The sequence below is a fragment of the Crocodylus porosus genome, unplaced genomic scaffold, assembly GCF_001723895.1.
Source record: "Crocodylus porosus isolate Cpor-Errol unplaced genomic scaffold, CroPor_comp1, whole genome shotgun sequence".
NCBI lineage: Eukaryota > Metazoa > Chordata > Crocodylia > Crocodylidae > Crocodylus > Crocodylus porosus.
In genome coordinates, this window is record NW_017728909.1 from 43,475,299 (window position 1) to 43,485,941 (window position 10,643).

Below are 10,643 nucleotides of genomic sequence, written 5' to 3' on the forward strand. Positions count from 1 at the left end.
CATCTCTTAACTAGGGTGCTAATTGCTGTGCTAGAATGAAATCATGGAGACTGGAATGGCTGCCCAGGACTGTGCATCTCTCCTAGCCAGCATGCAGCAGGCGTAGTGTCCATTCGTCTACATCAGAGATGAGAGTTTTATCCCTTTCTCGGCCATTGCTGAATTGGCTCAGCAGTCAGGGGGGAGGGGTAATAATTACCCCTGATCTGTACAATTGGCTTTCAGCAGGAACTCTGGAAATTTTTTTTTCCTTACGTTCTTCATTCTTCCCAAAGCAAAGTACATATATTATTTGGCATGGGTTATGTGAGAAAATACAGCATTTACCTTCAAGGAAAACCACTGAGCTTCTGTAAGTCCTAACTAATTGCCTGTCAAGGGAGTTTTTGCATGGCCCCTCCCTTGTCCCCTGCTCACCCTTCAGGGCCAGCCATGTAAAGACTCCCTCTGCTGCCACTGCGCCCTCACCTTCCCCTTCCCTCCCTTCCTTCCTTCCCTACTGCCCAGCCCCAACAACAGCCACCACCATGAACCCCCCCCCCCTTCAACTTACCCACCCTGCACCCATGCAGGCCTGCACAGCTTCCTTCCCTTTCTCCCTGCCATCTCCCCCTCTGTGCCAGCTGTTGTCAGGGCCCCCTTTCTGCTCCCCTTCCTCCCTCCCTCCCTCTTTCCCTCCCTTCCTGCTGGCTGTTCTGTGGGGGGTGGGGTGCCCCACTGTGATCCCTGCTTCATCCTCAAGCAGAGGTGTGGGAAGCCCCTTTGCTCAGGTGGCTGGGGCATATTTGCTGCCGCCACAAACTTCCCCGGCAGTAGCTCAAACTTGGGCCTGCACAGCCACTTGCTGCCTACGCTCTCGCCAGCGACTGCACAGTTGGCCAAAAGTGTTATGGACAGACAGACAAACAGACGGGCAGACTAAGCCCTGTATTATATTAGAATGGACAACAAATACCTGGAGGATATTTGGCAGTTCATAGGGTTTTTCCTTTCTTCCCTAGGAGTCTGTACTTATTCTGCATGGTGGACACATAGCAAACTTGTTCTTACTTTTTCTGCTTCATTAACTTGATATAGTGTGTGGTGACAGTAATTTTATCAAAAGTATTAAAATGAATTTGTTATTCTGGACCATATTTCATAGGAAAGCAACAATTTTGAGGAGGCAGTCTTCTTTTAAGATTTCATAGATTTCATGGACATTTGGGCTGGAAGGGACCTCAGAAGATCATCGAGTCCAGCCCCCCGCCCAAAGGGCATGAAGTCAGCTGGGGTCATAGGATCCCAGCAAGATAAGCATCCAGTTTGCTCTTGAAGGTGTTCAATGTAGGTGCTTGAACCACCTCCGCTGGCAGGCTGTTCCAGACCTTGGGGGCTCGGACATTAAAGAAGTTCTTCCTTATGTCCAGCCTGAAACGGTCTCGCAGTAGTTTATGACCATTCGACCTCATCATTCCCAGAGCCTGGTGGTCACCATTGATAAACTTATAGGTGGCCATCAGATCACCCCCGAGCCTGCACTTTTCCAGGCTAAAGAGTCCCATGGCTCTCAGCCTGTCATTGTAAGGTCTGTTTTCCTGACCTCTGATCATGCGCGTGGCTCTTCTCTGGACTCTCTCAAGCTTCTCCACATCCTTTTTGAATTGTGGAGCCCAAAACTGGACACAGTACTCCAGCTGCGGCCTCACCAAGGCTGAGTACAGGGGAAGAATGATGTCCTGGGATTTGCTTGAGAAGCATCTATGCATGCAAGCCAGCGTTTTGGTCGCTTTACTAGCTGCAGCATCGCATTGCAGGCTCATGTTTATCTTGTGGTCAATGATGACCCCCAAGTCTTTCTTCTGTAGTGTTAGCCAGCATAGCAGTGCTGAGCCTATAAGGATGTTGCAGGTTTTTCTTCCCAAGGTGGAGAACCTTGCATTTTTCGGTGTTAAACACCATCAGGTTCTCATCTGCCTATTTGCTGGGCCTGTCCAGGTCAGCCTCGTCATCCCTTGGGGCAGTCTGGTGAAGATGATATCAATACATCTACTGCTGACATCTCATCTGCTAAACCATGTGGAAATGTGTCTAAATAAAAATATCCAATAAGATATTAATCTATTTGTAGATTAAGAACTAATAAGCAAACTTGTATGGAATGTCTTCTAAATGAATAAAATATAACAGTAACTTCTGTTTGCTCTGTATGTATTACTTGAATTTTACAGATTGAAAACATGCTATTGAATATTTATATTTTTGTGGTATAAGTTGGAAACTTAATTTGTGAAACATCTTTGGTTTTAACTGACACTTGTTTGTATTTTTTATCTAACAATGGACCAGATGATACAGAACATTATTACAACTGAAGGAGTTTTGGAGGTTTTATATTTTTTGGAGGACTGCATATTTGTCAGTCCTTTGACCTGTTGCCTGCGTCACTCTGCCTGTCATAAAGTAAGGTTTAGCTACATTGTCCTGGATGTGTTCCTTTTTTGCTCCATGAGGATTGCTACTTAGTGCTAGTTCATGATGTTTTTCCTTCCCCTTCCTGGCTTAGCTGCCTGTCACGTGGTAAGTAGAATCAAGGCTGTAGCATCTCTCGATGTACTTGCACAGAAAGTGGTGGCTGTTGCTGCATAGTACTGGTGTATTTCTGAACCTCCAGATGTAAACTTTGATTGGACCAAGCTTAGGAACATTAGAGATTAGGAAAGTCTTACTCGACTTGTATGCTGGGTCACTTAACCTGCCGTCTAAGCCTACTGTGGATGTTCTTTCTTTTACTATTTTCTTTATGTAGTCAGTCAGCAGTTTGGCATGTTGTTTGTTTGAATTTCACTTTGGCAGAGTGGGAAGCAAATAAAAATGCAATTGGTGGAGGCTTGAGGGGCAGGTGGGATACTTGCAATTCTCTGTACCTCATTTGCTAAAAAAAATTACAGATTTAAAATGCATAGTATCATTCTGTGTGATAATTCCATATAACAACCTTATTATGATGGATGAGATGAGTTTGTGTTTTTTGGTGCTTCTGTTGGCTTGTAATTTCAAAAAGAAAAAAACACACCAGTTATGTTACAGGGATTTTTTTCATGCTGATAATCTGCAAACTTAAAACTCATTTCAGTTAAATACTTTAAATAAACTACAAAAGTCTGAAGAAAATTGTAGGAAACTACTCCTTGGAAGGAAGCCCTAGGATACTCTTACATGTGCTCTGGGGTGGGGGCAGTGCTTTAATTGGAGTGCTTGTGGAACCACTCTAATTAAAGCATCACTGCATCTCATGTATCAGTGTCCCCGCACTTAAAAATGGTGGTGGGGCTACTTGAACTAAAGCTCATTTGACAAACTTTAGTTCAAGTGTCCCTGCCACCATTTTTAAGCGTAGTGAAGCTGATACATGAGACAGGAAGCTGCTGGAGTGCAATAATTGCCACACTCCAGCAGAATCGATTTAGTAGAGTCTGCTTCGACATGCTAGAATTCCAATATGTTGGAGCAGCCTCCCTGCTCACATATAAACACCCTTAAATATTAAATGGTGTTTGCTTACAATTTTCCCAGGTCTGTGAAAAATAATTTGTTTAAAATATCACGATGTATATTTTTATTTTATATGATGTTGGCCACCTAGCACTACTGATGCTGAGCCAGAGATTCAGGTCAAACACTAGGAACACCCATACATCCCATCCTAATCTCTGAGATCAGCCAAAAGCAACCTCCCAAAAGTTTTTAAGTCATTTTGTTTTCTTGTTCACTCTCCTGTTTTATAAATGATTCTGTCCTCTTATTATAAGCTGCCCTTAATCTTTGTTAGAAAGGGCATCACACAGATTGAAATAATAAATAAACCATTATTTTAGTAGAACATTATCAATCCTGCGCAGCTAAACTGGCTGTTCTGCATATATGGTTTTATTTCATGTGGAAGCTAATGTTGTGACCCTTCCTAGAAAAGCTGAAAAAGAGCTGTGGGAGAATAGTATTTCTCTAAAAATATCAGCTCAGTGTGCAGCAGGAACCAAAAAAACCCTAACAAAATGCTTGGCATTGTTAAGAGACGTGAGAACAGAATGGAAATCATCTTGCCATCACCACTATGCAATTCCATGGTGTGCCCACATATAAGTCTAGTCTCTGCATCTCAGGAAAGGATGTAGTAGAATTAGAAAAGATAAAGAGAAGTGCAACGAAAATGATTGGGGGCGTACTGAAATTGTCGTACCAGAAGAGACTAAAAAGACTAGGACTGTTCAGTTTGAAAAGGAGAAGGGTTAAGGGGGATATGATGGAATTCTGTGAAATAACGAAGTGTGAACAGAGTGAATAAGGAAGTGTTATTCACCAGGTGCCAGAGTACTAGAATTAAGAGGTACCCACTGAAATCAGTAGGACACCATTTAAAACTAACGAGGGAGGACTTTTTTTTTTTAATGCAGCACATGGTGAACTTGTGGAACTAATTACCACAGGAAGTTGTAGATACAGATCATGTAGGTTCAAAACAGGAAGTTATAAAAGCAGGTAATATAGTTTCAATATAGGTTCAAAACAGGACCATACAGATTAATGAACAGTCTATTAATCGTTGTTAAATAGAACAGAAGTGTATCATCTGGCACTTCTAAACCAGGGGTGTTCGATCTCTGTTCAGTATTTAATATGCTTAAAACTGGGCCAAATGCTGCCCAGTGAGCCATGGCATCTGGCCTGCAGGACTCTCCATGGTTAAAAAATGTATCAGTAGGGGAGCAGTGGCAATATTGCTGCTCTTCCCTGCTTCCAAATTCCACCCCTACCCCCATGGGGCCAGGTTTGGGCTGGGCCATTTCCCCTTCCCCTGTGCTGCCAGATGGGGCCTCACTGTACCTTCCCTTGCTGGTTTGGGACCACTGGTGACATCCAGCCTGCAGATAGACCGAGCACTGACCATCCAGCCCATTTGGCCAAAAAGATTGGACACAGCTTCTCTAAGCTAATGATGGTGGATTCCAGGGAGAGTAATGAACAAGGGGATAGATCACCCTTTGATTGGGGGCATCAAACTTGCACCAGGCCAAATCTGGACTGAAGGGTCTTCTCAGTTGGATCTGCAGGAACATAAGCAATTACAGTGAGGCCACATTTGGGCAGTAGGGTGGCAATGAGAACATAACTTAAGACGATAGGGCTATAGGCAAATAGGAATGGAAGGAACCTCATAAGGTCACCTTGTCCAGCCCCCCTGCTCAAGTGATATTATAACATTATATTGTAGATTTTGGGCAGAGGTCAAATGCCAATTTTCTAGTTAAAGCATTATATAATTATCATTATGAAAACTAGTAGAAATAATTGTTTCAGAGATTTTTCTTAAAGTATTTTTTGGGGGCTTTGTTTATGAAATTTTTACCAAACGTAAGCTGAGGATTTTTGACTAATTAACAGGTATGGTAGTTACCATTGCAAAAATTCCTCAGTGGCTATGGTTATGTTTGTCATAAAGAAAATGCATTCTTGTTAAAGCTAGGCATTGACTATGTGTTTCTCCATTTTCATTAGAAGCGTTTTTGTTGTTGTTTTTCTATATGGCCTGATACCATAAATAAGGTTCATCTGTTAGGACTTGACTTAATTCTTAATAGTATTCTGATTTTAAGCATATTAAATATTCTTAATCTTTCTAATTATGCTAAGTTGGTAGAATGAAGTTATAAGTTACTTTGCAAAACAAAATACTTGAACAAGAAGTTGTAGTCTATAAATTGTCTGGGAAGTTGGACCTCTTAGTTGCTGAATTAATTTCTCTTGCCTTCTAATTTCTGACTCTTATTTTTTTTTAGTGCCAGGTTTTCCTCTCCTGTCCCCCCAGTTTATTGCAGTTTAGTAAGTGGCTACTGAACATACAGAAACATTCTTTCAGGAAGTATTATTCAGTTTGTACATTTTTATCTCAGATGTGAGGAAACTAATAATCTTACTGTTGTCTTTATAGAAAGGCCATAGGTCCTTAGTCTGTAATATCATTTAAATATTCCAGCTTCTGTATAACTACTACTACTTCCTGTGCTTTGGAAAATTTTTATTTTTCTAAAGAGAAATGTCTCAGTTCTTCAGAATGGAGAGTGAAAAAGGTGTAGCAGTAAAATATACAATGACTTGCCACTTGTTGATAGCTGTTGGTTGTTTTTTAAATCCTAAGTGAACAGGTATAATTTCCATTGTAACTTTGTAGAAGGTGAGGATATCCAATGTTATTTGAGCTTATTGAGACACTACTGGTTCTTCTAACCCATGGAGATTAGTGGCTCTACTTTATAGAAGAGATTCATTTAAAATGTAATAGATGTTTTCAGAAATAGGTCTGCTTTCAGAAGCACCCCAGAATTAAGTGAACAATATCTAGGTGTATAATAACGTGGGCTTATCTCCATTTAAGGAAGGGAGAGGCTTGGTTTATGCAAGTCTGAAGTCGGGCAGAAGCAAAGCCAGGAGGTTACTTCAGAGATTAATTAGTTCAGAAAGGCATGAGCTTTTGTAGGCAACAACCTACTTCATCAGATGCTATAGGTCAGGGGTGTCAATCATCTGGCCTACAGGTCTGATCTAACCTGTAGGGATATGGCTAGGAGTGGGTGTGGCCTGCCAAAGTCTGTGGCCCTGGTGGTCATGTCCATTGGTTGCTGGTGAGCGAGCAGGGGCTGTGCAACAGCTCCCACTTGGCCTCTGCCATTGCTAAGAGTTGCATGGCCTCTGGCCACTTGCCCTACTCACTACTGCCATGGTGGCTGCTAACACCACTCTGTGCCAGATGCAGCTTATAAGAAGTCCTGCAGTTAGGATCTGGCTCAGAGCAAAAGGTGAATTTTATACCGCTGCTATAGCTCATGCCTCTTTGAACCAGAGAGTGCATAAGGTACCGTTGTGCCTTACCTTCCACTTAAGAAAGGGAAAAGAATGCAAGAGACTGAAGTTTCGCTCTTCATGCCATCTCTGAAAATTTACTGTTGATGCATGGATTTGCTTTAGACAGAGCTTTTGTATGTAGACTCTTTCCTTTCCAGCATTAGTTTCTTGTAGTTACTATATACCTTCTCCATTGTATTGACTCAGTGGAATTAAGTGAAAGGAGAGGTATAAAAATGAAATTCTCAGTGTGTTTCTTTATCATGTTATTTAAATTAGTACTAATTTTTTCTGTACAGCAGTTCTACATTAAACATAACAGAAAAAATTGCGGACATTTCCCATCTAGTCCTAAAGGAGTGGTGCTTGTAATTTGCCTTTTGCAAACATATTTGCAGGTATTCTATCACGTTCCTCATACTACTCAAACATACTTGCACCCATCCCACCTTCCTTCTGTGTACAGAATTGTGACTGCTGGATGTCAGGTTTTACTTTCAGTGTTGCTGCTGATGTAACTGTTAAATACATTGCTGTAGGACCAAAAGAAAAACATACATCTACCCAGAATAGTACATGAGTGACTACATCCTGCTAGTCACTAGTCGGATAGACAGGAAATTCAAATGACGCTCAACACAGTTTAATTATACACAAAATACTGACCAAGTAAACAAATACAAATTATTTTCTGGTAATCTTAGGTGTTGCTTGTAATGCTAGTAAATTTAAACTTTTCTAATATCAGTTCAGTTTTGAAGTTGATGGTGTTCCTTTAAATAGCTATCAAGACACGGTGGACAAATTGGAGAGAGTCCAGTGGAGGGCAGAGAAAATGGTTAGGGGCAGGGGTGACTTATGAGGAGAAGCTGAGGGAACGGGGCTTATTTAGTCTGGAGGAGAAAGACTGCAAAGGGAATTTAATAGCGGCCTTCAGCTACCTGAAAGGTTATTCCAAAGGGGATCGACCTAGACTGTTCTCAGTGGTAGCAGATAACAGAACAAGGAGCAATGGTTTCAAGTTGCAGCAAAGGAAGTTTAGGTTAGATATTAAGGAAAAAAAGTTCTTCCTGGGAGGGTAGTAAAATACTGAAACAGGTTACCCAGACATGTTGTGCAATCTCTATCTTTGGAAGTTAAGACCCAGCTAGACAGAGCCCTAGTTCTCTATTGGGGCTGGTCCTACTTTGAGCAGGGGGGTAGATTAGATGACCTCCTGAGGTCCCTTCCAGCCCTAATTTTCTATAATTGTAGTTGTTTTTAATTGCATATTTAAATATCCAACCTCATTATGGAACCCTGCCAGATCTTGTAAACTGAATGGAGCTGAGCTGGATGGGAGTGTTCCAGGGACCATTGGGTGCTACAGGAAGGGGTCATGATTCACTGATGACACTTATCCTTTTTAGCTAGTAATAAGTCCAAATCCAAGAATGGTATTGGGGGGCACTGTTTATGTGGAAATACCCATTGAGATGGAACTTAAAGCAAAACATCTGATAATTTGGATTCAGTGAAGATTCCTTGCCACTTGCAAAAATATATAGTTTAGGTTATTAAATTTGATATCTAATAGAAAGTTCACTTTCTTCTTAAGTCTCAAGCAGTTTGACTAGACCTTGTATATTTGTGCTAAATTGTTTTGCCGTGTTGCTTTGTGCTGTTTGCCATTTTCACGCTTTATACCAGGGCTAGGCTGAATTTCTGGGGAGTGTGACTTGATTTGTATATAAGATACGATTGAGTATTTCAAGAGTGATAGAAAGCTTAAGATGAAAGGTACAAAAGCTATTTTGTTCGTAAGTTTTGAGGCTTTAGAGATAACACCTTTTTAATTTTGAACAGACAAAATTAAGATTGAGAATAAAATACAAGACTGAGTATAACTTGCCTTTACCTCTCCTTTGCAAACTTCAGCAGTGGGGGCATTTTGACAAGCTGGTCTTTCCTTTGCTGTGGAACCGTTGGAACCAGACCTGAATTGGGGCAGGAGTAGCAGTAGCACTGAATCGGTGACAATATACTGCAGTCTCCAAATGACAGAAGTCAGTCTCTTTGGGTCCGCACACACAAAGGAGGATGAATAATGATTCACAATATGATACAATGAAGTAGGAGATGGCTCAGTTTTCTCCGTAGTTTCCCCATTTCTTCACTTAGAATCTCTCATCCTGGAGATACTGTCTGGATAAATAGGCCTTTTCCTACATGCCTTATTTTCCCAACAATGATCTTGTATCTTCTCTTAGAAAAAAGGTTTCCCAAGAGAGCTCTTTTTTAACATTGTCTCAATAACCCTCTTTTTTGCCTGCAATGGCAAATCTCATTTCGTTCCTACTGTTAGAGAACGTCTTTCAAATAGCCGTAGAATCCAACCTGGACTAGCCTAGTGTTTGAGGTTCCTTTCTGTGTTTACATCTCTACTTTTCAGAAAACACTGTGGTGGAAAGTGTGGGATTACTCTTGGGGTGGGAAGAATGGGTTACTTAAGAATCATTCTTTGAAGAGACTTGTGGATGACTAGGACTCCTTGTTTATATACAAGTTGAAATTCTGTAGAATGTAAGAAATCTTGTAAATTTACATAGTTATTAAGTGGAAAAGGAAGTGCAGCCTTCCTGGTTCAAAACCTTTTTAAGCTGTATAAACAGATAAGTTCAGGGACCAGTAACCTTTTAGCAGTGGTGGCTCAAATTAGCTCAACTTGGTCTGAAGGTTGGCTGCTACTTGTAAAATTGGTTGCTGTCACAATCGCTTGCAAAGCAGCTGCTGCTGAAATATGACCTCTGTCCCAGGCCCGATGAAATCTCAAGATCACTTAATTGTCTTTCTTCACCGTAAAACATTTCAAGATTATGGATGTTAACTAAAGCTGCTTGGAACTTTGAATTTGTTTTGAGGTTTTGACATGCATTTATTCCAAAATACAATGAAAACAAATTCTTTTTTATATTTTCCATAAAATGAAGATTCTAAAAATTGTTTGAAATTTCATTAAAGAAATTTTTTTTTAGCAGAGACTGAACAACTAAGTTTTAAGTAATTTAAGTAAGAATTGCAGCCCTTAATTGCTTGTTATCTCTGCGTGCCCACGTGTTTGCGTATCACTTACAGATTACAGTGCGTAGACTTTGCGCCAGGAAGGCAAATGCGCATTATTATTACATTGTAAAAACCCACTTGACTACTGTATAAAACCAAATTCAACATTTAATATTTATTTTAATTAATGTCCTATCATTTATCTCCAGGATGACTCTCAGCAGTCTCCTGGAGATTTATATTTAATTCTTGGAGACTCCAGGGCAATCTTGGAGGCTTGGCAACCCTAAGCGAGGTGTGGGAAGGAGCAGTGGCTCATCTGAGGGGTGCGGGGGTTGTGTGACTCCCACATCTGTGCACACCTCTGGGGGAGGCACTGCCCCCCCCAGATCTGTGTGTGGGGGGAGGACTGGCTGCTGCTGAGGGCTGGGCCCAGTGGTAGTGCCAGGCTTTTCTCAGCAGGGGGTTGGGCCTCGGCTGTGCTTTGGGTGGATGGCGGTGGCTCTGGGAGGGGGGTGACTATGGAGTAGGCTACAGCTACCTCAAAATTCTCTGTATCTCCCCTTCTAGTGCCACCACCACCTGCCTCAAGCACAGCCCTGGCCCAGCCCACCTGCTGGGAAGAGCCGGGCACTAACCTGGCCCCAGCCTGCAATGGCAGCCTGCCCTTGCCCTGTGCGCAGATTTGGGAGGCACATGCCCCCATGCCTCCCCCAGGGGTG

General features: G+C 41.7%; 1 protein-coding gene across 7 annotated transcripts in view; it reads left to right on the forward strand.

The window, feature by feature from the left end:
- ERBIN (erbb2 interacting protein) overlaps window positions 1-10,643 on the forward strand; it is a 151,482-nt gene that overhangs the window by 20,265 nt on the left and 120,574 nt on the right. The window lies entirely within an intron of this gene.